At 38.7% G+C, this 24,800-nt stretch overlaps 1 protein-coding gene across 1 annotated transcript in view; it reads left to right on the top strand.

The window, feature by feature from the left end:
• LOC109420628 (protein limb expression 1 homolog) overlaps window positions 1-24,800 on the top strand; it is a 197,643-nt gene that overhangs the window by 72,486 nt on the left and 100,357 nt on the right. The window lies entirely within an intron of this gene.

Genomic DNA, 24,800 nt, shown 5'->3' with positions numbered 1-24,800 from the left:
TTGATTTTGATAAAATTCTTGCTTTTCGGAATAAAGTATTCCCAGCATTCAGGAACACTTCTGCTTACGTCGACGGAAAGATCATGAAAACATATTCGACGAGAAAAGCATTATCACCACTAGGTGGATTTAATCGTTTTTTTTTACATTATGTTTTATTTTGTACCGACTTTTTCTACTCTCTAGGCAGAATACCCTCTTCGAATGAGTGTAATCAGTTGTTCTACCTATTTTTATGTTAGAAGTGAGCATGCAAGACAACAACAAGAACGGAATCAATTGGTGCTAAAAACGTCTGATTTTGAAATAGGATGAACATTGGGGGATAGTCTAATGAAGAGTGCTCCTACCCTATATTTGTTTGGGAAGGTTCAAATATTACGTTCATCATTTTTTGGGATTTCTAGACCCTTATTTCAAAGATTTTTCATAACAGATTGAGTTATAAAATTCGCCGGTTAGGTGTTAAAAAAAACAAAAATTATAACTGAAATTGCTCTAGTCATAACATAATTATAACAGGTCTTGATACAATTATAACAAGCTTATAACAAAATGAGATATACAAAATCAATCAAATTATATCACATGTTGTTATAAAGCAGTTATAAATATATCGGGTAAAAATTAAATAGTGTAAAAATTAACTCATTTTTGGGTAATCAATTTTAGAGTGAAATTTTATTTTTAGTACATATTAATTAATGATATTCCTTTCCTTCTGCAAAGTTTTTCAGTAGTATTATGGCGCTTAAGTGGTGCATGTTTCAGTAGGAATATCCACCGCAAATTCTTGCAGGAATATTCCCTTGGAGAGGAATTTATTAAGGAATTTTTAAAAGGATAGAAAAAAGCATTTCCATAATGAGTCATTACATTGATAAATACTTGAAGTAATTTGTTTTCGAACACAGAGCGTTCAGGAAATCCACTTCGTTTCGCTGTTGAACTGAATATTTCATTAACTTTAACAAAACAACTTCACTTCATTTGCTAGTACATAACTATTTCGATCGGCAGATATGCTTACACAGTTTATCTATGCGGAAAAAAGCTATAGTTAATTGTAGTGATATTCACAACAGAGACTGAGTGACCACATACTAAAAAAATTCGAAGAAATTTGAATTGGATTGAAATGTTTAACTTTAAAACTAGAACTTAATTAATTACTGAGATCCTTTAGAATTTCTGATGGATTTTCCCTGATGGAGGATCCTTTAAGGAATTTTTGATGCATAGGCTGAAGTAATTTGCTAAGAATGTCTTAAAGAATCTCCCTTTTGGATTCTCTGAAGAAATTCTCAAGGGAGGAAATGCATGTTGGGTTTAAAACTTAAGTTAAACCTTGCGGGAAATCCCTATCAAGAATGATCTGTATACTGTACAACTGAATTCATATTAGTAGTTTAAGTTGAGAGCTCATACAGATCAAAGGTGACGTAATCTGGTCGGTGAAATATAATTGGTGAATTGGTTTCGTGTTCCATGATCAGAGATGATGGTTCATAGGAGTGGTTTACTTGGGATCTCAACATGTATATGAACTAATCTTCCAACAAATCCTTGGGCAAAGTTCTTTGAAGAATTCAAAAAGGTGGTCATGGAGGAGGAATTTCTTATGGATTTTTTGCAGAAATTCCTGGAGGAAAACTTTGAAAATTTTTGGAAAAAATCTCTAGAGGAACTCCTTGGAGGAATTACCGTAGGAATATTTAGAGTAATTTTTTGTAGGAATCATCGGAAGCCTTTCTTAAGAAATCCTTGGAGAAGTAGCTGAAGAATTCTCCAACCCCCTTTTTTAGATGAACTCTAGGGGAAATCTATTTAAGAACTTTTGGAGAAATATTTGAATATTTGACTGGACAATCGTCAGTAAGAATTCATGTAGGAATCGTTGAGAAAAGTCTCGGAGAGATCTCTGGATGAACTTCTAGTGAGCTCCCTAGAAGACCTATAAGAGAAATACTTTTAATATCTCTAGAAATATTCCCTGAAAGTTCTCCGTAGCTATCCATAATAAACATTCAACCTGTAAGACATGTTCACAATCCTGTAAACAAATGTAAACTCCGCAGTTCAATTACATATAACATTTTCCACTTGAGATCTCCTCCCCAAGTAAGTCAGTAAACCCCACTTTTTTGCGTTTTCTGTTAGAAAATCAAGTTGAATTCAATTAAATGATCAATTTTCGATCAAATCTAATCAAGTTTGTTCACGTGTAAAAAATGTGGGAAGATAAAAGTCAAAAATGGAAAATTAACGTAAAATTTCTGAAAAACATGCCGTTTTTAAATAGCTCTAATTTGAAAAACTTTTTTTTGCAAAATATTTAAACGTTTTTATGCAGCCCTAAGCATGATGTTTAAGATTTACTATTCGAAGTTGTGGCGACACGTTACAACACGAACCGTTTTTTAACTTAAAAATCATTAATATTGAAATTTTGAAAAGTTTTGTTACATATTAATTTTGCACCATAAGTACATTCAAACTATCCAACAACAAGCTTTTATATGCTGGATAACATAAAACATATATTGCATTCTCAAAATATTAATATTTTACTTTTTTCGAACGGTTCATTTAAAAAGACTCGTACACCGCCTTCAGCTAGAGGCTGTACAGATTGAATGAAGATTAACAGCGGGAATCGAACCCTCAACCCTATAGCATGGTGGGATTAGAAGCTTGGTGATCCTAACCGCACGGCTAAGCGGCTCCGCATTAATTTTTCAGTTTTATGACTTAGGCCCCTTTGGCAGTGAAAATGTCATTGAAATATAAAAGCTGGTATGCTTTTAATTAAAAATCATAAAACTACAATACATTAACTTTTTTAAAGGTGAAATAAAATTTAAAAATATCAAATTTGTTTTTCAAGAGTTTGGTTGCCCCTTTGTACGGAGCCCGACCAATGTGCAATGCAACGCGATCGGGATCCCCTTCGCAACTGCTCCAAACACGAGCCACTTTTCGTTTTTTCCGCCGAACAATGCAGCATAGTACCATTTGCTAAATTCGACAAACTTTAAATTCGCGGTGGGGCAAGAGTTCGAATTGGACGTGTACTTACAAAACATGTTAAAACTCAAGGTTGAAAAAACATTTGGTGTTACTTTGTTTAGCTAAGTTTTAGCTCATGGGTAGTAGAACCAACACATGGTATTCGTTTATTATTATCTGCTTTGGTTTTTTAAAAAAAAAAAAAAAAACTTCAAATATTCAACAAGGTTCGAGCACAATTGATTTGGGTCATCCCGAAGGTCACCTGCTTTCACGTGTAATGCAATGTATGGTACACCGGGGCAAGTTGAAACTGGTGAGGCAAGATGAAATGGTGGGTTAACAAGATTCTATCCAGTGTTCACGAACAGCTTGAATGCCATAACACAGCGGTTTTCAGATCGTGCACCGCGGTGCACTTGGTGCACCGCAAAGTCTCGACAAGGGTTTCGCAAGACAAAAGTCCTGCCATCACTTTAACGAACAATTTTCGAAAATACCTTGAGGTCCACTGCATATAAATTTCTATATAAATTTCCAAGGTTCTTTCTGAGTTTTGATAACCCTTGATTTTCCAAAAAATCTCGTGAGAAATGTAAGAATGATTTATTAAAAAAAATCGGCCATCAATTATTTTACAAGGAATGTGTAGCAATAACTTCGCTGGAAATCTCAAAAGAAATTCAATCTGTATTGCTACAGAATCTCGTGTAACCTGGGAAAAGGTCTCGCAAGCAGCTTTCAAGATTTTTTCTCAATTTTCCATTGCTTTTCGTATTTGATATTTTTGAATTTTGATTGTTTTTGTATTACCTAGGGAAATCACAAATCGGCCAGAAAACAAGGATGAAATTTACCGAAAATCTTGTCAATTATTGCAAATTTGTTAGGAATATTCCGAGAATCTAGTTATAGTTGAAAAATCCTTGAAATGATTCAAGGGTAATCACAGGAATTCTTTGAGGTTCTTGTAAACTTGTTAGGAATCCATTGAAGATTATTGTTGTCCGAAAGTTTTCAAGAATACCGTTAACAACAGGAAAAATGTTTTAGGTTCATCAACAGTTTTACTCGTAGTAAGCTCCGACAAGTTACAAAAAAGCTAACCAATGTTATGCCGTCCAGCCCCGTTAGTTTGACCGCAACTAATCTAAACACTTTTTATTTGACCCCCGCTAAAATACACATCGTTCAAACTGAAAATTATTCAAACGTCATGACCAGAATATGAAATGGAATGAAACAGAACGCAGGATTAGAACAAAACAGCAAACCGCCCTTAGGGTTATTAGAAGTTCAAATTAAAAACTGGTTGGTACAAACAACGGGGGTTGACGAATTATTAGATCAATGGAAAAAGTATTTCAACATATATCGTTGCACCAGGAAGACACTTTGGAAAATATGACAGCGTTTTTAAGAAACCTTCAAATTGGATTCTTTGACTATAATGAACTGGTGCACCGCGAAGAAATTCATTTCCCAAAAGTGCACCGCGAGCCAAAAGATCTGAAAACCCCTGCAACACATAGTTGTTGATTCAAACAACCTTTTAACGAAAGAAAAAATTCTAAAAAAATTGTGGGCTTCGTGGCCGTGCGGTTAGCGGCGTCAGTCGTCTAGGCGTTTCGTAAGCCTCGGAGTGCGGGTTCGATTCCCGCTCCAGTCGGGGAAAACTTTTCGTCAAACGGAAAATTCTCCATTGGGCCACTGGGTGTTATGTGTGTTGTCCGTTGTCTCGTGTTAGTGTAATGTTCAGTCTGTGCAGCCTCTGGCTGAAGACGGTGTAGTGTCTTTTTTTTTTAAATATAGTAAAAACTACTTTAGAACTTCCGAGTTTCATCTTGCCCCACCCGTTTCAACTTGCCTCGGTGTACCTTATATGAAAATTTTGAATGCATGTTACAAAAAAATATAGAAAATTCTTAAATGTACTACAATAAAAAACGTTGCAGATTTGAATCGCCCAGTTTTAAAACATAGATATAAAATGTATAACGGGAATGGGTGGGTCATTATACAGTATCGATAAGTGGCCTCACACACGCTTGTGCAATTCAAACGAGGACAATGTCCGATCGGCTGTGGAAAGGTGAAACCATGTATAGCCCATTCCATGGGTACAGCTCATTTTCACTCTTCCCAAATGTTTCGCACAATCATCTTGATTTTTGGGTTAATTACGGTCATCGACCGGGACTCCTTTGTACCCATCAACGAGCAGCGTCAGCAGCAACAGCAGCCAACAAGGATAAAGAACCAACCCCATTCGGGGGGATTGGCCCATCAGTTTCGTCCCTTTTTTCTGGTCAATGGGCATGGCTCCTCTCTTTGGAAAACGGCGATTCATTTCTGTCGATCATCACTCATTTTGACATGGAAATTTGGGGCAGTGCATTTCGGGATTCAATTCCATTTAATTTTCTCCAAAATCCATTATCTCGGAACAAATGAATACACTTCACCTGCTTTTATCTCCGATGGGCTGCGATGGAGTGATGCATGCTGCTGCGGCTTCGGAGAAATATGCGCTTTTTTTTCTTTTGCTCGTACTCGAGTGAGACCACTCTCTTGTGTGGTTTGCTGCTGCATCCATCCATCGGTCACTTGCATCCATGACCGACAACCGCATCAAGCAAACACACGGCCCCCCGAAAAAAGAAATTACATTGAAAATAAATCTTTTCAAATCACACAATACATCATTTTCTGGCTAAAAAACCTAAAAAATGATTGTAGCTGAATCATCTTACATGACCGCGCGATTATTAACAGTGCGAAGTGAGATGGATGTCGAAGTAAAAGAAGCCCTGCAACCAAAGGAAGCAGGCGAATGCATTCTCCTGCGCTTCAGGCCAAATCGCCCGACAACTTACCGACCAACGACCCGCCGCCGCGGTGCATGGGAAGGCGTGTGCCACTTCTGCACTGGCAGACTGGACAGGCTTGAACAAACTTGGCAGGGAAGGCACTGACCGACCGACATCGACAGCGTGTCAACCTGATGAAGATTGGATTCTACGAAGGAAATTTTTCGGGAACAATGCATTTTGTCATATCAGCCTGTGGAAAGCATTTATTCTTCTTGGCATTTGTGGTTCGTTGCAGGTATCCAATATTTTTGAATGAAAATCAAGTTTAGTAATAGCTGAACTGCAAGCTGATAACGAAGAAAATATACCACATTAAGAAATTCGGTAACGATTTTATTTTTTTTTTTTTTTGTCTGTATTAACGAGATTTTTAGCCCTAGGCTAGTTCATCTCGGGACCCACGCTTTACTTCCCTTCCGAAGGAAGAACTCACATTTTGCGAGTTTGTCGGGAGTGGGATTCGATCCCAGGTCCTCGGCGTGATAGTCTAGTGTTCTAACCATCACACCAGGTCCGCTCCACGAACGATTTTATTATTATTATTATTTTTTAGGCATTTGGGATAGAAAATTTGGTTTATCTCAAAAGCGTGAAACTGTTGATAAGGTACTCTAAGGTAACTGACGAGGTGCCGGGGCTGGGATCGAACCCATGACCATTGGGTCCCGGCATATCCTGTGTTAGTTCTTAACACAGTTTTATTTAACTTATTTAAGCATTTGCTTCAGAAATGGCTTAGTAAAGGTGCCCAAAAAGGGTGATCTGACTGTATGTGATAATTGGCGGGGTATCATGTTGATGTGCATCGTTCTCAAAGTCCTCTGCAAAGTGATCCTTAACCGGTTACAGGAGAAGATTTATGCAACTCTCCGGCGGCAGCAAGCAGGATTCCGTGCCATATTGGAGCAAATCAATTAATTCCAAGAATCTCTCTACATGGTGTTCATTGATTACGAAAAAGCTTTCAACCGTCTCAATCACGAAAACATGTGGAGATCCCTCAGGTGCAAGGGTGTCCCTGAAATAATCATCGGCCTCTTTGAAGCACAGTTCCATCCAGGTCGTTGCTGGAGTGAAGCAAGGATGTATACCAAGCCCGTGCCTTTACCGACGCTCCATACACTAGGCGTCCCTCCACCTTTTGCCGAAATTGGGAAAAACCCCTCCACGGTGCTCCCCAGACCGTTATTATAAAATAAAAATCTCCATCCAATCGGTGCCCACCATTCGTTTTCTATGACTATCCTGCATGTCTGGGAAAAATTTGAAAAAAATCGTAGAGCCCATTTTTGAGTTAGGCCCTTTTAAAGGGCGTAAAGCCATATATTCAAAGAAATAATCGAAATATTTATGTGCTCAGCCATTTTTTAACGATTTCGATGAAATATTTTCACGAAGAAACGTTTTATATTGAGTACCAGTAGTATCAAACATAGTTTTGACTGATTTCTACCAACAAGTGAAAAGGGCGGAACAATCATTGCACGTCTCAGCTTCTTCCGTCCCTACTAGACGTATATATTAATTTCTGAAAACATAAACCGTTATCAGATACAGGGGAGTCTGCTATACCTATTACTGGTCAGAGATTGCAGAAATTTGCAATGGTTGTTACGCCATTTTCAAATGCTAGTCTAGATTTTTAATGAAAATCTGAACACTTGAGTGTTGTAATATGGATAATAGTATTCACTTAATGTATTGTAACGGGAATATTACAATAAATTCTGAACATCTATGTTTGCTTCAACTAAGAATAAAACGCGGACAAAATTTCAAGAAAAGGAAAATGTGAAGATATCTAATTACATGATAAAAGTGACGAGGAAATTTAAATAGAATTTTAGGGGATATAATAGAAATTGTATAAAAAAGTTGGAGCCTTGAAATTTTATCCATATAAGTTCGTTTTCACACATGAATGAAACACAAAATAAATACCCAAGTATGAGGCAGAGCAGATCCCAACAAAATATCTTATTCAAAGGAATGGGTTTAAACATATTTGCTACAAGATATCAATCGTTTTGCCAGTGTTTTATGTCTCTCGAGTCTAATAACATTTAATCATTCTCAAGAATTGATAAAGTGATATCCATCATGATGTTTGGACATTCAGGTGTGAAGCACATGTGATTTAAGACTGGGCCGGAATCCCACTTCTAATGTATGTAAAGGACAGGAAAGTAAGCCATTTCGACTAGAAATCTTATTGGGCTAAAAGCTAATTTAACCAAATAAAAAGTTTTCTTAATACCATGTCAATACATCTGATACATTTATACAAAAAGTTTTTATATTTGTTAACAAAAAAATGGATTTAAAGTTATTAATAAATCAACCATCTGAAGGAAAGAAGGTCAATATCCCGGTCCCTTAAATGTTGAAAATATTGTGTGGACAAAAGGCGGAGGGGGTTAAGATGGCCACCGATTGATTTCTTTCTTGCTGTTATGATGTATTCTCACTTTTTACAAAAAAAACAACAAAAATAATACACAAAACAGACCCGAACAGATACCTTACGTTGATTATGCATAGCGCCAGTTGAAATGAGCTGCAAAAATTATTGAAGAAATTACCCACATAAAATATGCAGATGTCTCTGTAAAAGTAGATATATACACACTTGCTTTGGCATTAAAGTCTTTTAATTTGCAATACACGTCCACATAGTGTCAGCATTTCAGCATTTATCATACTCATACGCTTAAAACTTCTTGTGGTTAGTATTACTATTCTGCGGAATTGAACCTAATACTCAACGCCATTGAATTTGAGGGGACTGCGTTTCGTTTCACTTCAACGATTAACATTAACCCTCTAATACCCAACCCCGCCTTTAGACGGGGTATAGTTTGAGCATTTTTGTAATTTTTGTTCCGTGGAAAATCAAAATTTTTATATTTTTGGCTGATATTAAGGACTGTTTTGTATATCTCAAAATGGATTTTGGTGTATTTTAAAGCGAATTTACATTTTTTTAAAATCATTGAAAAATTGATGTTTTAGTCACCTTCTAGAAGTCATTGTTTATTGTGTATTGAATCGCTACAATTGACATATTTTAAATTTTTCCCAAATCATCCTATCCTAGTTTTATAGTTTAAGAGAATCGAATACACTCTAAAATTATTTTCCTTTAAATTACACGGAAAATAAAATTTCCTATGAAAAAAATTTAAAATAAAAATATTTCAACAATAATCATAAAATCTCAAAATGTTTTCATCTCAATAAATCCGTAACCCAAATAGGCTTCCAGGAAAAATATAAAACTGTGGGGATGTTCAAAAATATAAATTAGAAAAATCAAAAACTGAAATTCACGAAATCGAGAATTAAAAAGAATCATCTTCCAAAACATGTTTAAAACGATTTTAGATGACGAAAAATGATATTTCGATCAAAATAAAAAATTTGGGTATTAGAGGGTTAACTCAATGTCACCATGGCATGGCATCTTTTCACACTTAAAATAAAGATTCTACGGCCAATCAGTTTCAAACAAAGCACCTTGTGATTATCGAATTAGAAAAAGATGTTACTTTAAATACAATATATACTTGATTAAATGCAATTGCCAATCGAAATTTATAAATCATCACATATTGGTGTTCCTGATTTTATACAGAATTTATTCGTTGTTTTAATTCTTCTGCAAATAAAATTAGTATGTTAGGAGCTTAAAATCTTTTTCTACGCTAGCAAGATGCGATTCGCCCCGGATGAGCTGCACTGAAACCTTTGGTTCAACCCTTACCCTGTCCATCCCTCAAAATGTGACCTTCTAACCTCGAGCTGCCACGAATATTGTGGCTTCCTCCCATTACTAACAGATACGATTAAAAAGTTGTTATCATGAGTATATTGTATACATTTAGTTCAAAAAAGATCTTCGGCTTCGTGAAACGTTATGTGCGATTGAGCCCCGAATAAATGAACTAGACAAAAAAAACTCTTCTTCCTTTTATTCTTACGCACATAATGTGCATTTCCTTCATTTACTTGTTTGTTTATTTATATTCACGATTTTCTTATCGTATTTGAACTTGAGAAGTTACGAACATTATTGAAATATTTTCATATAAATTCACATTTATTTATGTCAATTAATAAAAATGTTCATATTTTCTTCAAAAAGTTCAACAAAAACCATTTCAAACATATCTAATACAATTTTTCTTGAAAATATTTAATATTTAATATTTAATTTAATTTAATTTAATTTAATTTAATTTAATTTAATTTAATTTAATTTAATTTAATTTAATATTTAATTTAATATTTAATATTTAATCAAAGGATGTATACCAAGCCCGTGCCTTTACCGACGCTCCATACACTAAGCGTCCCTCCACCTTTTGCCGAAATTGGGAAAAACCCCTCCCTTGGCGCCACTTCTGTGCACGGCCCTGATGCATACTATCACCACCGCTACATCGTTCATCGCAATCGATGCTGGTAGATGCGATTGATCGTGAACCTAATCATGGGTTGCTGTGGCAGCCCATTATCATGGAGAACCTAAATGATTTCGAACTGGCTGATGACGTTGCTCTCCCAGCGCAACGGCGTTCTGATATGCAGAGCCAGCTCGATGATCTTGCCGATCGCTCCTCGGTGGCAGATCTTACCATCAACGTCAACAAGACTAAATTGTTGGATGTAAACACGGTCAAGCCTTCCAGCCTCACGGTAGCTGGGCAAGCAGTAGAGAATGTTGAAAGCTTCCAATATCTTGGTAGCCAAATGTAGGCCGATGGTGGCACCATGATCAACATAGGTACACGAATCAAGTAGGCGAGGACTGCCTTTGCGAGCTTGAGAAATGTGTTGAAAAACAATCATAGGATTTGTCGACGCACGAAATCTGAATTTTTAACTCGAACGTGAAATCTGTGCTGTTGTACGCCAGTGAAACCTGGTGTGTATCAGTGGAGAACATAAAACGGTTGAAGGTCTTCATCAATATAATTCTTTCATGGTGGCCTCACAATTGCAGATAGCGACAGAAAAAACTGGAGCGAAAATGGAAGTGGGTCGGCCATACTTTACGCAGGGGCGGCAATGAAATCTGCAAGCAAGCATTGGAAGGGAACCCAGCAGGAAATCACAGCTGAGACAGGCCCAGAGACTGATGGAGGCGCAGTCTCAACAAAGCAATTAAAGAAGTCGATGGAAATTTGACCTCGTCTCAAGTCAAAACGATGGCGATCAATCTCCCAGGATGGAGATCTTAAATTTCCGTTCCCCCCATAAATGCTCAAGACTAAAAGTAAGTCAAGTTTGCTCATAATTTGTTGTGTGTGTGTGTGTGTGTGTGTGTGTGTGTGTGTGTGTGTGTGTGTGTGTGTGTGTGTGTGTGTGTGTGTGTGTGTGTGTGTGTGTGTGTGTGTGTGTGTGTGTGTGTGTGTGTGTGTGTGTGTGTGTGTGTGTGTGTGTGTGTGTGTGTGTGTATGTGTGTATGTGTGTACAAAAAAAACTCACATCACTTTTTGGCAGTAAACCTCAACCGATTTTAATGACCGACGGTTCATTCGACGAGGAATCTGGTTCCATTATTCCCTATTGAAAATGGTTCGGATCGGTCCAGCCGTTCCGGAGTTATGTCCATTTACGTGTTCCGGACCAGTACCCTTGGAAGGGGCCATACACTGAAACCTCCATTTAAGTCGATGCATGGCTGATCGAAAATAATTTTTACCATGCAGGCAATGACAAAACTATAGACTTTTATATTTTTTAACACTTCGCATGACAAAGGAGATTTGTCAAAAAATATAAAACTGTATAGTTTAGTCATTGCCTGTACGGTAAAAATTATTTTCGATCAGCCATGCATCGACTTAAATGGAGGTTTCAGTGTACATAAAAATGTAACAAACACATACATGCGACAAATCAAACTCCGGCATTTTGGATAACCTGATGGACAGTTAGCAAGAAAACAGTCTCAGACCATATCTGAACCGGTAGTGTTCCGGAACCGGTTCCTGGTGTCCCGCCGGAAGTGGCCAAATATAAAAGTGAACCAAATCCATGCATGCGATGTATCAAAGCGCGACTTTTTTGAGAACCCAATGAAAGGTTGGCATAAAAAAGACTCAGACCATATCTGAACCGGTAGGGTATCGGAACCGATTCCGGATGTCCTGCTGGAAGTGATCAAATATAAAAGTGATCCAAACCCATGCATGCGACACATCAAACTGCGGCATTTTCGATAACCTGATGAGCAGTTAGCAAGAAAACAGTCTCAGATCATATCATACCGGTAGTGTTTCAGAGCCGGTTCCGGGTGTTCCGCCGGAAGTGGCCGTACATAAAAGATGACAAAACTTTTGCATACGGCACATCAAATCACGGTTTTTTCGACAACTTGATGACCGGTTATTGAGGAAGTAGGCTAAGACCACATTATGGACTGTCAGTAGTGCCGAAACTAGTTCCGGGTTTCCCTCCGAAAGCGGCTAAATATTAAATTGAACCAAACCCAAACTAATAAACTTAAGCAAGCAAATTGGCTCAGAATATTTAAGAGACTATCGGTAGTGTTCCGAAACCGGTTCCGGGCCAGAAGTGACACCAAACCCATGCATGCGATACCTCAAATCACGGCTTTTTAGGTAACATGATGAACAGTTGCAAGAAAATAGACGCAAGCCATATCAGTGTGTTACGGAACCGATTACGGATGCCCCGCCAGAAATGGTCAAATGTAAAAGCGAAAAAATACATGCGACATATCAATGACTTATTCAGTAACAAAATAAACGGTTAACCAACCGTTTCAGACCATATTTAGGAGAACCGGTAGTGTTCCAGAACTGGTGGCAAGACGAGTAACGCGTCGGAAGTGGTAAAATATAGAAGGGAACTAAACCATAGCAGCGTTTTTGATAACCTGATGAACGATCAACAAGAAAATAGTCTCAGGCCACATCTAGAACTTGTAATAATATTTCGGAATCGGTTGCGGGTGTTTCATCGGAAATGATTTAATAGAAGTGAACCAAAATCATGCATGCGATACATAAAATTGAGGCTTTTTCAAAAATTTGCCGAACGCTTAGCAAGAAAATAGCCTCAGATCACATTAATTTTCGGCTTTTCAGGTAACCCGATGAACAGTTGACAAAAACATAGTCTAAGACATTTGAGACAACCGGAATCGGTTCCAGGTGTCCCGCCGGAAGTGGTCAAACGTAAAATTTAACTAAACCCATGCAAGCTGCACATAAAATAGCGGAATAATAAAACTGAACAAAATAAATGTCAAAGCGATAAATCAAATTGTGGCTTTTTTGATAGCATGTAAACGTTGGGTAAGATTATAAGTGAAGAAATGGTCAAAGTCTGCAAGAGAACAAAATCGTGACCAAAACTATCTCTTCTAATCTCGCTATTTCAGATTCCTGCGGTGAAAATTTATAGAAGGATGGATCAACGTTTTATGGAAAAAAATATAATTGAATCGCATCAACACCTTATACAGTTTTTCAATCTTCCATCTCTTTATGCTTCTGAAATTAATGTTCACAGTTTGGGTGCGGCTGGTTGAGCCCTCACTCTTCTCATTGCGATTGAAATTTGAATGGAAAATTTACATTCTCTGCATTCTGTTACCAATGATAATAAAATATAGCCTAACGTGTGCTGAAATAAACATTGGCGAAGATCACAAAGTGATCTGTGATTATGAATAAAGTTAACCTTCTTCATGCATTAGCTGACGCTCACCCCGCTGCCGTAGTGGATGGAATGGGGTCATAATGACCCCAATACACGACTAGGGTTAAAATGGTCAAGCAGTCAACTGAGAGGTCTGATATTTTTCTGCTCTGTTTTGCTGTTGATCATAACATCGGAATATGTATCATCAATAAGTTTCGAAAATCGATGATACCTTTGTTAAAATTGTTGCTTTTCTATGTAAAGTGTTTTCAGGATTCAGGAACATTTTGGCTAACGTTGACGAAAAGTTCATAAGTACATATTCAACGAGAAAGGCACTATCACCACTAGGTGGATTAATCTGGGTTTTTTTGTTGGTGGTGTCGTCAGACGACTGGCTAAGACCGGTCACCATAATTTGTTTTGTCTGAAAATACTTTACCTCAAATCATCAAACTACTAACATAAAGTTCTGGACATGGTAGATCCAACCCGAATCTGTGGAACTTCTTAAGCAGCCTTTATACTGCTTTATGTTGGCCTTGCTGGAACTGCTTTACGAAGTTCTGCTCAAGTTCAACTTTAGCTGAACTTTGTGAATGTTGCACATATATTTTGGAAGAAAAACTTTTCATTACTTGGGTGCGTTCTATGAATGTCTCGCCAATACCTCCGGGAAGTGCCCACGTCACGACATGCAAATTAACCGTCAATTAATCCGTCTAATCATCGGTGAGAAAAGAAAAGCATCGAGCACCACAACCCAGTTGTTCTCCGAGTTGATCTACACGGCCATGTGTGTTGAGCGTTGATAGAAGTCAATCGGAAAACTTAATATTCATCAGGTAAGAGGTCGCGAGCTTGGTGGTTGTTTACAATTGAGTAAGATCTGAAGGTACTTGACGTCGAGGGGGTGCAGGCTCAGGACCAGATCCGGTAGAGAAGGTGACTCAACGATGCGTAGAATGTCGGCATACAAACATCACGCAAACTTCATCTTAACAAGAGTCGTGTAACAAGGCTCTGACAGGTATAATCGTACAAACGACTCCGACTAACTCGGATAAGAACCGCACTGACGACGACGCCCGGGCTGCTGCAAGGTCAAAATCGTTTTCGCGTTATTATCTCGTTCCCGAAACCATCCAGCTGAGCAGGGCCTGTGAACCAAACAACCGCGACCGGTGGCGGCGTCTAAATTGACTGTAAATTGCCTAATTTAACCACCTAAACGGTCAATAAGCGCAAACACACCCATCATCCCTTCGCGTGCCGGCATGGCCGACGGGACTTCGAGTTCAAACCCGACTGCGCGAGCGGTGGCGGTGTTCAAACAAGCACCGAAGAACGCAAATTCCCGACGGTAGAAAACGTTTCATGCTTGTGCACTCGTGCAATCCAATTACGCCGCCCTCAGGCCTCTACTTTGCGCCGAACGATTTGACCAAACCGAGAGGCGATGCAGTCAGCAGGAGGGGGTGGTCTTCATCGCGCGATTCATTTCCCCATAAGCTCACGCGCATCACCATGGACCGACCTACAATCACGTTTGCCTGGCAGTTATAGGATCCACCAGAGATCAGCACTGCAAGAAGAATTTTCGGGACGACCGTTGAAAGTTGGAAGGTAGTTGCATTGGCAGAACACTGCCACTGACAGGGGCTTGAGCTCGAGCCTGGCTCTCTGAGTCAAGCACGTGCGCGGGAGTTAATAGCCAGACGCCCCCCAGAAATGAGAGTCGTCGTCTTCGGTAGGAAAAAGTAAACCACCACCGCGCCTTGGCCATCCCGATTTGACCATGACGGGGCGCGCGCGCTCGTTGTGCCATAAAAACACACGATGGACGGCGCTCCATCCACGCTGGAAGGCATCTCCTGCCGCCCAGCCAGCCGGTCGTCCTAAATGGGATACCAACGGCTTCGGTATGGCTCTCGATTGGACGAACCGACTACGCTAGGAGATTTCAGTTTGTTTGCTTTGCACACTGCAGCTGACCGGGCGAGATAAACGTTTTAATATCTGGCTGATTGGAAGATGAAGATGTAATTAAGGGGCATTCTCCTGTCATTAGTAGGTGGACGTTGGAAATGTATTATTCAATTAGAGCTTTTTACCGGGTAGCCGCTGTCGGAAGGTGCTGCATCGGCTGGTGAAATCCAATGAAATGGGGTTTGTTGATGGGAAAAATGGCAGATGTTTGTGTTGATCCTATAGTTCCACGGATAATGTTGGCTTAATCCTAGATGTATGTTTCGGCTTAGTTCACACGATCATACTTTTCGAGATCGCAATCAACAACTACATTTAAAAATACAGCGTGTTGCGTTTCTATATCCAGAGAGAATCGATTTGATTTTTGCGGTATCAGTAAGGTCGGCTCCAGAGGCACGTTCTCCTCCCTTTGGGAAATTTGTGCCATTTGTGCAGGGATGGATAAATTGTCCATCAAGTATCAATCATGTAAACAGCTTCACTTAAGACAACAAGCTGGAATATTGCGTAATTCTTCATACATTCACTCCATAAAGCACGCTACTGGGTCACATCACAAGGGATAAAGCATTTCATGTTCAGCATGGATGTCAAAATAGACACTGTTCGAGCAGGATATATGTACTTAGTATTATTATTATCTTTATTATCGAGATTTTCAGCCAGGGGCTGGTTCATCTCCGATGTACTTAGTAAACTAGCGTTCAAAATCCACCACCTTAATCAGCCTGAAGTCAAAATGAGAATATGTCGTGGGGCTATGTTGAACAACGTTCTGGGTTTTCAAATAACCCTTTCTGAACCTCAAATCCCATTCATGAATAACAGTTACCAGCGTAAACTATGTTTTGAACAACGATTATTCATTATACGTTCTTTACTCATTTCTGAACCAAACTTCGATGTACCACCAACCTCATTTGACCACATTCACCGAGAAACATGTTGCGCTGTCATAACATTGATATTATCACGTTTCCACATTTATTGATCTGACCGCTTCTGTGGTCAAACAACCCAACGGGAAAGATTGATCGAATCACAAATTTTTGCATTCACGTTTATTCCCCTCTCTTTTTTGTTTCTTCTCTTAATTCTGCCGTCATCATCCAGCGTGCCGAAATATTCTTGAAACATAAAATATCCTGCGGTGTTGATTCGGTGTCGATTAGACTGATTACCTAACGAGTTTCTATTCATGTCATCTCCAGCAGAAAGCGAAAAAAAAGCAAACAGTCGTCAATCGTTGTGCCGTGAGGCTGGATTTTAGCACCCTTCCTAAAATGGCATTAATCGTCGGTCCGGCTCCACCCATGGGAAACGTCCACAGTTCTGTCCAAGATGCCAAAAACCAGTAAGTGCAGCTCGGTCTGGCCGGCGGCACACACTTGTTAGCAAGTGCGGCTCATTTTACATAATCATTGCATGACTTGTCAAATATTTCCATCTCAAGCAGCACACTGGTCATGGCTCGGCAGCAATTACAAATAATTATCGACCTACCACTTTCAGTGTAGCCGTGTCAACTAACAACACTGCTTGCTGTTTAGAACAGAGACATTGCGGGGCACAACCCGACCCCCGCCCGACAAGCATATTCAATTTGCGCACGGATCGACATGACTACTTCTAGTAATGGTGCAGAGAGAGGCTGTTTAGGAGGCAGGTTCGAAAATTTACGAACTTCCCGCACTGGTTTGTGCCGATCTAGTCTCTTTTCTTAATCGTAACATGTCCAATAAAAATACAATTTATTGGATCGCTCTGGAATTGAGACTACCGACTGAGGTGATACCAGATGAATTAGGATAGAATCGAGAAACTGATATTTTGCAAGTATGTACAACACGCCATACCTGAGTATCGACTTAACGACAGTGTGTCTAATAAACGAATGGAGTTTGGAACTGTGAAATTCATCCGTCTGGACAGCAGGGAATTTTTGAATTTTATTTTCAATAACAAAAAAATAGAAAGACAAAACATCGAATGCCAAAACGCCGAATGCCAAAACGTCGAAAGAGGTGTTATACACACATTATGTCACATCGAGTTAGGAAATATAGTAATTTGACCATTTAAGGTTTTCGATACCTTTGAACTCTAGAAATCTTCACGATACCAATTTCACACATTGTTTAAGCCTGAAAGTCCATAAAACAATTGCATTCTTGAGTTGTGGGTTGTCATCTTGGATTTTTGGTCACCATCTTGAATTTTCTGATCAGTGATCATTATTAGTTTTGGACTTTATCTTCTTCTACGGTGAATATCGTGAGGTAGGTTCGAAGATACTCCATGCCCAAGAAAGTCAAGGATATTTCTGTTAGAGACCGTCCATAAATGACGAAGCATTTTAAAGGGGAGGAAGGAAGCCCTGACATTTCTACGAACCATAAATTTAATTCATTATTTAATAAGATGTAGGAAAATTGGCTACAAAGGAACTTGGCCGCATTGGAACTTGGCCTACCTCTCTTCAACTTAGTGTTCTCTGAACACTTCTACAGTTATTAATTGAAGGGCTTCATTTGCCTGCCATTGCATGAATTTGTACATTGTGTGGCAAGTACAATGATACACTATGCTCAGGGAGTCGAGAAAATGTTTCCGACCGGAACGGGAATCGAACCCGTCGTCTCAGGAACCAATAGGCCAACTGGAGACCCCTAAATCTTCTCGATACCAAATATGTTCTCACTAAATCCTCTTTTTTATATTCTTCAATCACTTAATCAAAATAACAGCTCTTTTGTCCGCTAGGGCACTGCGTGAGCGATTCCAATTGGAAGCTGTACTTACACTTTGTACAGCGCCTAAATGTATTCTATTCTAATTCTACTATATCGCACTGGTTGCCGTTGCGCTGCTTTCACTTTCTACCCTATCATGGTAGAATGGTGAGCACAGGGATGTTGATGTGTGGCTGTTGGTTGTGCCTTTTTCCAGTCCGATTGGAGGTTCATTAGGAATTGCCGTTGTCCGATGTCCATGTATGCAGGTCCATTTGAGCCATGGGCTCAGAAGAGGGTCAGTGTCAGCCACTCTCAGGAGGAAAGAGCAACTGACGAAAGTGCCGAGACTGGGATCGAACCTATGACCATCTGCTTATGAAGCAAACGTGTGACCAATTGCGCTACGGGCCCTAACTATCCTCTTTTTATGCATGCTATTTTATGCACTTTCAATTTATGCAACTTTCCTATTCCCTACATAAAAAGAGGGAAAACTACTCAGAACAAATATTGTGCATTAGAAGATTCAATAATGACTGTAAATATTGCAACGGCGGTCAGAGGAGCAAAGGGAGGTTGCAGGGGCATTTTAGGGGGTCCCAAGGGATACCTGGAGTTCATAGGGGGGTTTTCGGGGATCTGAGGGGGTTTTCGAAAGCATCGCAGAGAAATTTTCGATGGGCTTCGGAGGCGTTACATGGTATCTGACTGGGGTTTTAGATAGTCTTCGAGCATTTAAAGCAGTGGTGCTCATCCTGCGGCCCTCCAAGCCTTAAGATGCGGCCCGCGGAGTACCATAAGATGAAAAGAAATTTTTGAACGATTTTTTGAAATAACTCGTTAAATTTATTAAGAAATCAAACAAAAAAAATGCTGATCAATTTTCACAGTGTTGAATACAAATTTAATGATAAATAAACAAAAAGAACAATCCGTTCTGGTAAGATTTGAAATCGCAACTCCGAAATATTTCGGCATTTCAGCTAAGTCACGAAGCCAGCTTATTATTATTTATAAGTGGTACGAATCAAATAAAAGTTTGTTAAAAATGTAACCTTGAATCATTTAAAAATTAGTTGCAGTTTTTAAGAGCAGTTAATACAACGCTGAGCAAATATTTCACATTTCGCCTTTCCGAAGAACATAAAAACACAAAAAGTTTTTGACAAAATTCGCAACAAATCTCAACTTGGTTGAAAATATTGTTTAATTTTCAATGTTTGCTTAAATTTGTATTATAAAACTCACACATTTTGCAAAACAAAACTTAAGGACTGTTCATTTTATAAAGAGGACAACTTTGCAAGGCTATAAAAAGAAAACGCGTAGTTCAAATTTGAGCAGCCTTGGTTAGTTGTTCAGTACATTATATTAGCAGATAATAATTATAAATAAATTGGGTTAAAACTATTGAACTTCATAGAAATGTGGCAAAGTGTTTCGAGAGATCAATTTTTCAATTCCCAAAAACTAAAGATAAACACAAAATTTCTGTAAAACATCGGTGTATCGTTTTTAATTGCAAAAAAGTGTTTGCCATGCTGCAGCAGTTTGAGTGATACATATTCTGGCAAAATATAAACCTAATCGGAATAATGGTGGTTGAGATATTAAAGTTACAAATTGGACTCGATTTTCAGAATAAAATTTATTTGTTAAAAAAAATGTATAAAAATATTAAATTTTGAATGTTTTCAATGGGTCTAGTCGAAAGTACTAATAATGCAAATTCAAATGCAGAAAACCGCTTCTTGATAGCATTGTTGGCTTGGTTACTGTGCTTCATGGCAGTTACCGGAGATAAAACCGCTTCGTTCTATGAAGGTTCTTCTAAATAACGATGTACTCTATTGCAAATACAACGTAACAATGATGTCGAAAATACAAATTAACATGTAGTTATTTTCAAATAAGGTATATAATTACATAGGGTCAGACCTTGCTGAAAATAAATAATAATAAGCTTCTCTAGAATCAAAAACTTGTATTTATGGAGCAAAAAGTATGCAATTTTTCATTATGGCCATCATTAAGTATTAAATTTATGATGAAGAATGAACTTTAAAGCATATTTTTCTTCGGTATCATTTAGATTGCGATTCTCTTCTATACTGGACAAATTTTGAACTGATTCCGTAGTGTTAGTGCATCACTGGACTTCAATAAGTATTTTTTATCAATTTAATTGATAACAAGGCAACTCACTATATCAAGCTGTATAATGCTTGGTGCATTATTACTGACCAACTATTACACTCTACCTTTAGAAGAAAAGTATTAGATCCCAACACATTGAAAAGTTCATGAAAATTTTAAAGTTATGTATGTGGAAAGTTGTGTAGAATATTGAGAAATGGGGTTTTATTGAGTTTTAACGAAAACCGCTTCAGTTCCATAACTAAGGACAATTTGTATAATGTTATATTTTTTCTACACTGTAGAATAGCTATGGAAATTTATGCAAAAAACCGATAATGATTTTATTGAAAAATAAAAAAGATATCACACAAATAAGGTGTCCTCTTTATAAAATGAACAGTCCTTACGAATCCAATTTGAATAGTCCAAGCAAAACTCCTGAACGAACTCAAAGAACGTTGTGGCGATACTGCATGGAAACTATAGGAGCATCTCCTAGAAAAATGTTCTGGTGCCACTCTAACAGAAATTTCTTAAACTACTTTAGAAAAAAATCCTCGAGCAACAAAAAGAGAATTTTCAGGAGTAACTACAAGCAAGATTCCAGGACCAACTGCATCAAGACACAAAAGATGCCTGGACGCCTCAGGAAAATTTGAACATTAAAATTGAAGCAACTTATGCAGCAACTTTAGAAGATAATGTTGAAGAAACTTCCGGGAACAATTGTTACAAATCTAATTTTTGAAGAAATTTCATGATGAAGTATTTCATCAACTTTAGAATGACTTATGGAAATAATTAACTTCAGGGCAGTTCAAAAGGCAAATCTAAGAGGAGTTCTTGGAGATGTTCCAAGAGAATTGTTGAAAAACTAAAAGAAACTTCAAGAAATTTCTCGAAAACCTTCCGGAGCAACTCCACAAGAAATTTCAAGAGAAAATCCAGCTAAACTTTTTGAAGCGATTCAAAAGAAATTCTTGTAAAAGCTGCTTGACAAGTTCTTGAAGTACGTCACGCACGTTCTTAAAGTACGTCACGCTTAAAGGGGGGAGGGGGGGGGGGTTCTTAAAAGTGTGACAAGCAATGTATTAAATATAAGAAAAACCCGTACGAAGGGGAGAGGGGGTTTAAAATTACCGTTTTGAGCATGACGTACTAAATGGATGCCCCCTAGGGGCAACTTCTAAATTGTTTGTTTGAATTTCAATTTGAACCTCATAAGTTTTTCTCAACCAAACTTATGAATCTAAATTGTACTCCTCGAAGGGCAATAGATTATAAAGTTTGACCATTACACAAGTTATGAACAGTTCAGATTTTTAATAATTATGCTTTAGAATTGTTCTTTTTGTTGTTTTTGTGCATCGATGTTTTATGCGGCACGCAGGTCGATCCCCAATTGCAAATTTGACCCGCGGTATCCTCCAGCCTGAGCACCACTGATTTAAAGGTTGCTTTCACAGGCGTTGCGGAGGCGTTTTAAGGGTTTCGAAAGGTGTCAGGTGCGTAACATAGGGTTCGAGTGGGTTTAAGGGGAATTTGGGGCATTTCAGGAAGTTTTAGAGCATTTTACTTAGGCGAGATTCAGAGGCGTTACGGAAGCATTATGGAGGTGCGTTTCAGGTGCGTTACAAAGAGTCCTTGGGGATTAAAGGGGATTGCGGAGGCATTCAGGAAGTTTTAGAGCATTTTCGGCAGAATTTGAGGTGTTACTCGAGTATAGGAAAAGAGCTCAAAAATAGCATATTTTTATATGGAGATCAAAAAATGATATGGCGGGTTTGATTGACATAAGAGACATAAGAGATCAAAATAAAATCAAAAATTAACTTCTGGAACAGCATCATCATATCATATTTAGATTTTGTAAGATCTAACCAATAACAGTGAGCTATCCATTTGATCTTGAAAAATCAAATTCTGATATTGTTAAGATGCTCCAGGAACAATTTTCAGATATTATTTACAGATCTTTTATCTCTTATATAAATCATACCAATATCACGTTATGACCGTCAGTATTTCACCTCTTCCAGAGTAGGAAGCAAGGTAGGGAGCGTTCATAACTGACGTAGCATTTATTGGTCGATTTTTACTCCCCCTCCCTTCTTGTAGCATATTTTCCCATACTTAATGCATAGCTCGTCACACAATCCCAGACTCCCCCTCCCTCTTAAATACTACGTCATTTATGGACGCTCCCTTATGGAGGCGTTTTCGGGAGTTTCTGAGGGTCTCAGTTCCGTTACATGGGGTCCGAAGGGGTTTTAGAGGGATTTTGGAGGCATTTCAGGATATTTGGAGCATTTTTGGCGGGATTCAGAGGCGTTACGGTGGAGTTTTCGGAGGTTTCGAAGCGTCTCAGGTGCGTTATGTGAAGTCCGAGGGCGTTTTAGGATGAGTTTTGAGGCATTTCAGGAAGATTCACATGATTTTCGGCGGATTTCGGAGGCGTTTTCAATGTACTTGGAGTATCTCAGGTGCGTTACATGGGGTCATGTGGGTTTTAGGGGGAATTGTGAAAGTTTCAGAGGATATGCAGAGATCCCATCACAATATCTCTCTTTTGTGCCCTTGTACGAAGCATTCTGGAGTATGCTGCTCCCGTCTGGTCGCCCTACCACTTAACACAGAATATACAGATGGAACGCGTGCAAAAATGTTTTGTGCGATTTGCCCTGAGGCACCTTCCTTGGAGAGACCCAGAAAACCTTCCATGCTATCCAGATCGCTGCAAGCTAATCGGCTTAGATATTCTTTCGGCGAGGCATGTCAAACTGCAGCAACTTTTTATTTTTGAGGTCATTTCGGGAAACATGGCCTGCCCGTCAATTCTAGCGGAAATTCCGTTATATGTTCCTCCCCGAGCACTTCGAAGTGTGCCTTTTCTCGCTATTCCTGCTCATAGCACCACGTACGGGCAAAACAACCCATTTACGTCATGTTTAAGAGTGTTTAACAATGTTAGTGTGTTGTTTGAATTTAATATGTCGAAAACTGTGTTCAAAAATAGGTTAAGAAATTTAGAATAATATGTTTTTTGTTTAGTTTAAGTTTTACAATCTGTGCGACTATGTCGAAGATGGGGTAAATAAATAAATAAATAAATAAATAAAAATATGATTTAAGGGTGTTCCTGGAATCCCCTGATATGGCCCTGCCCTGAAATGCCTCGCAACGCTCCTGAAACTTCCACTATCCCATTGAAACGCCCATAATCAATTTGAAATGCCTCTGAAACTCCTTTGGACGCCTTTAATAGGCACCAGAAACCCCCTGAAACGCATTTGAAACCCTCTTCAAACGTCTCTGGAATACTATCTAACGCTCGTAAAGCCTCTGGGAACGCCCTTAATATGTCCCTGAAGCCATCTAAAACTCTCTGAAACGATTCTGAAATTACTCTGAAATACCTTGAAACGCCCCTCAAATCCCTTGTAACGCCCTTTAAAGGATCCGGAGCTCTCCTGAATTGCCTGGGCTTCATCATAGAAACGTCCCTAAATCGCCCTCAACACTATTGAAATGCTCCTAAATTCCCCGTAAAGCATAAAACTTTTGAATTCAACATTTAACTATCAAAAACCCTTTCAATATCAAGATTTTATTTTTTACTGTAAAAGGTATCTGGGGACCATGCCAGTCACATTAGAGTTGATTAGGCGTACAGGAACATTTCAGGGGAATTTCAGAAGCGTTTGAGGTAACCCTAGTAAGTTTCAGTGGGTCTCAGAGGTGTTTTCGAGGGCTTCGGGAGATTCACAGAAGTTTAAAATAAGGGGTTCAAAGAAGTTCTGGGAGTGAAAGTGCCCTCTCTTTTATCTTTCTCTTTTTCGTGTTTGTTTAAGAGAGTGAGTGAAAAAATAAAAAGTTGCGCACACTAGGTGTTTCACCGTATTCCAAGGAGTTCTATCTAAGGTTTCATGGAGTTTGAGGTGGCTTCACAAAAGTTTCAGAGGAGGGTCTTAGGTGGTTTATGAAATGTTTCAGAGGGGGTCTTGAAAGTTTCAAAGCGGTTCAATGAGTTTCAGAACAACTGAGGGTTTTCAGGGGAGATTTATTGTTCACTCAAAATTAAAAAAAAACTGATGAGGACCGTAGGCTTTGACCAGAACACCTGGAACAAAGGGAGTCTCAAGTTTCAAGGCAATTTAAGGACTTTCGTTCTGGCATATGAACTGGCGTTCCACAGGAGTTTTATGTCCCGAACAGGCAAAAAACCGGGACTAGTTCATCTTGGGACCGACGTTTTACTTCACTTCTGAAGGACGAACTCACATTTTGTGAGTTTGGCGGGAGTGGGATTCGATTCCAGATCCTAGGCGTGAGAGTCCCGTATTTCACCATCACACCAGGTCTACTCCACATTGCG

Source organism: Aedes albopictus, chromosome 2 (genome assembly GCF_035046485.1).
Source record: "Aedes albopictus strain Foshan chromosome 2, AalbF5, whole genome shotgun sequence".
NCBI classification, from domain to species: Eukaryota; Metazoa; Arthropoda; class Insecta; order Diptera; family Culicidae; genus Aedes; species Aedes albopictus.
This window is presented reverse-complemented; position numbering and strand designations above follow the sequence as displayed.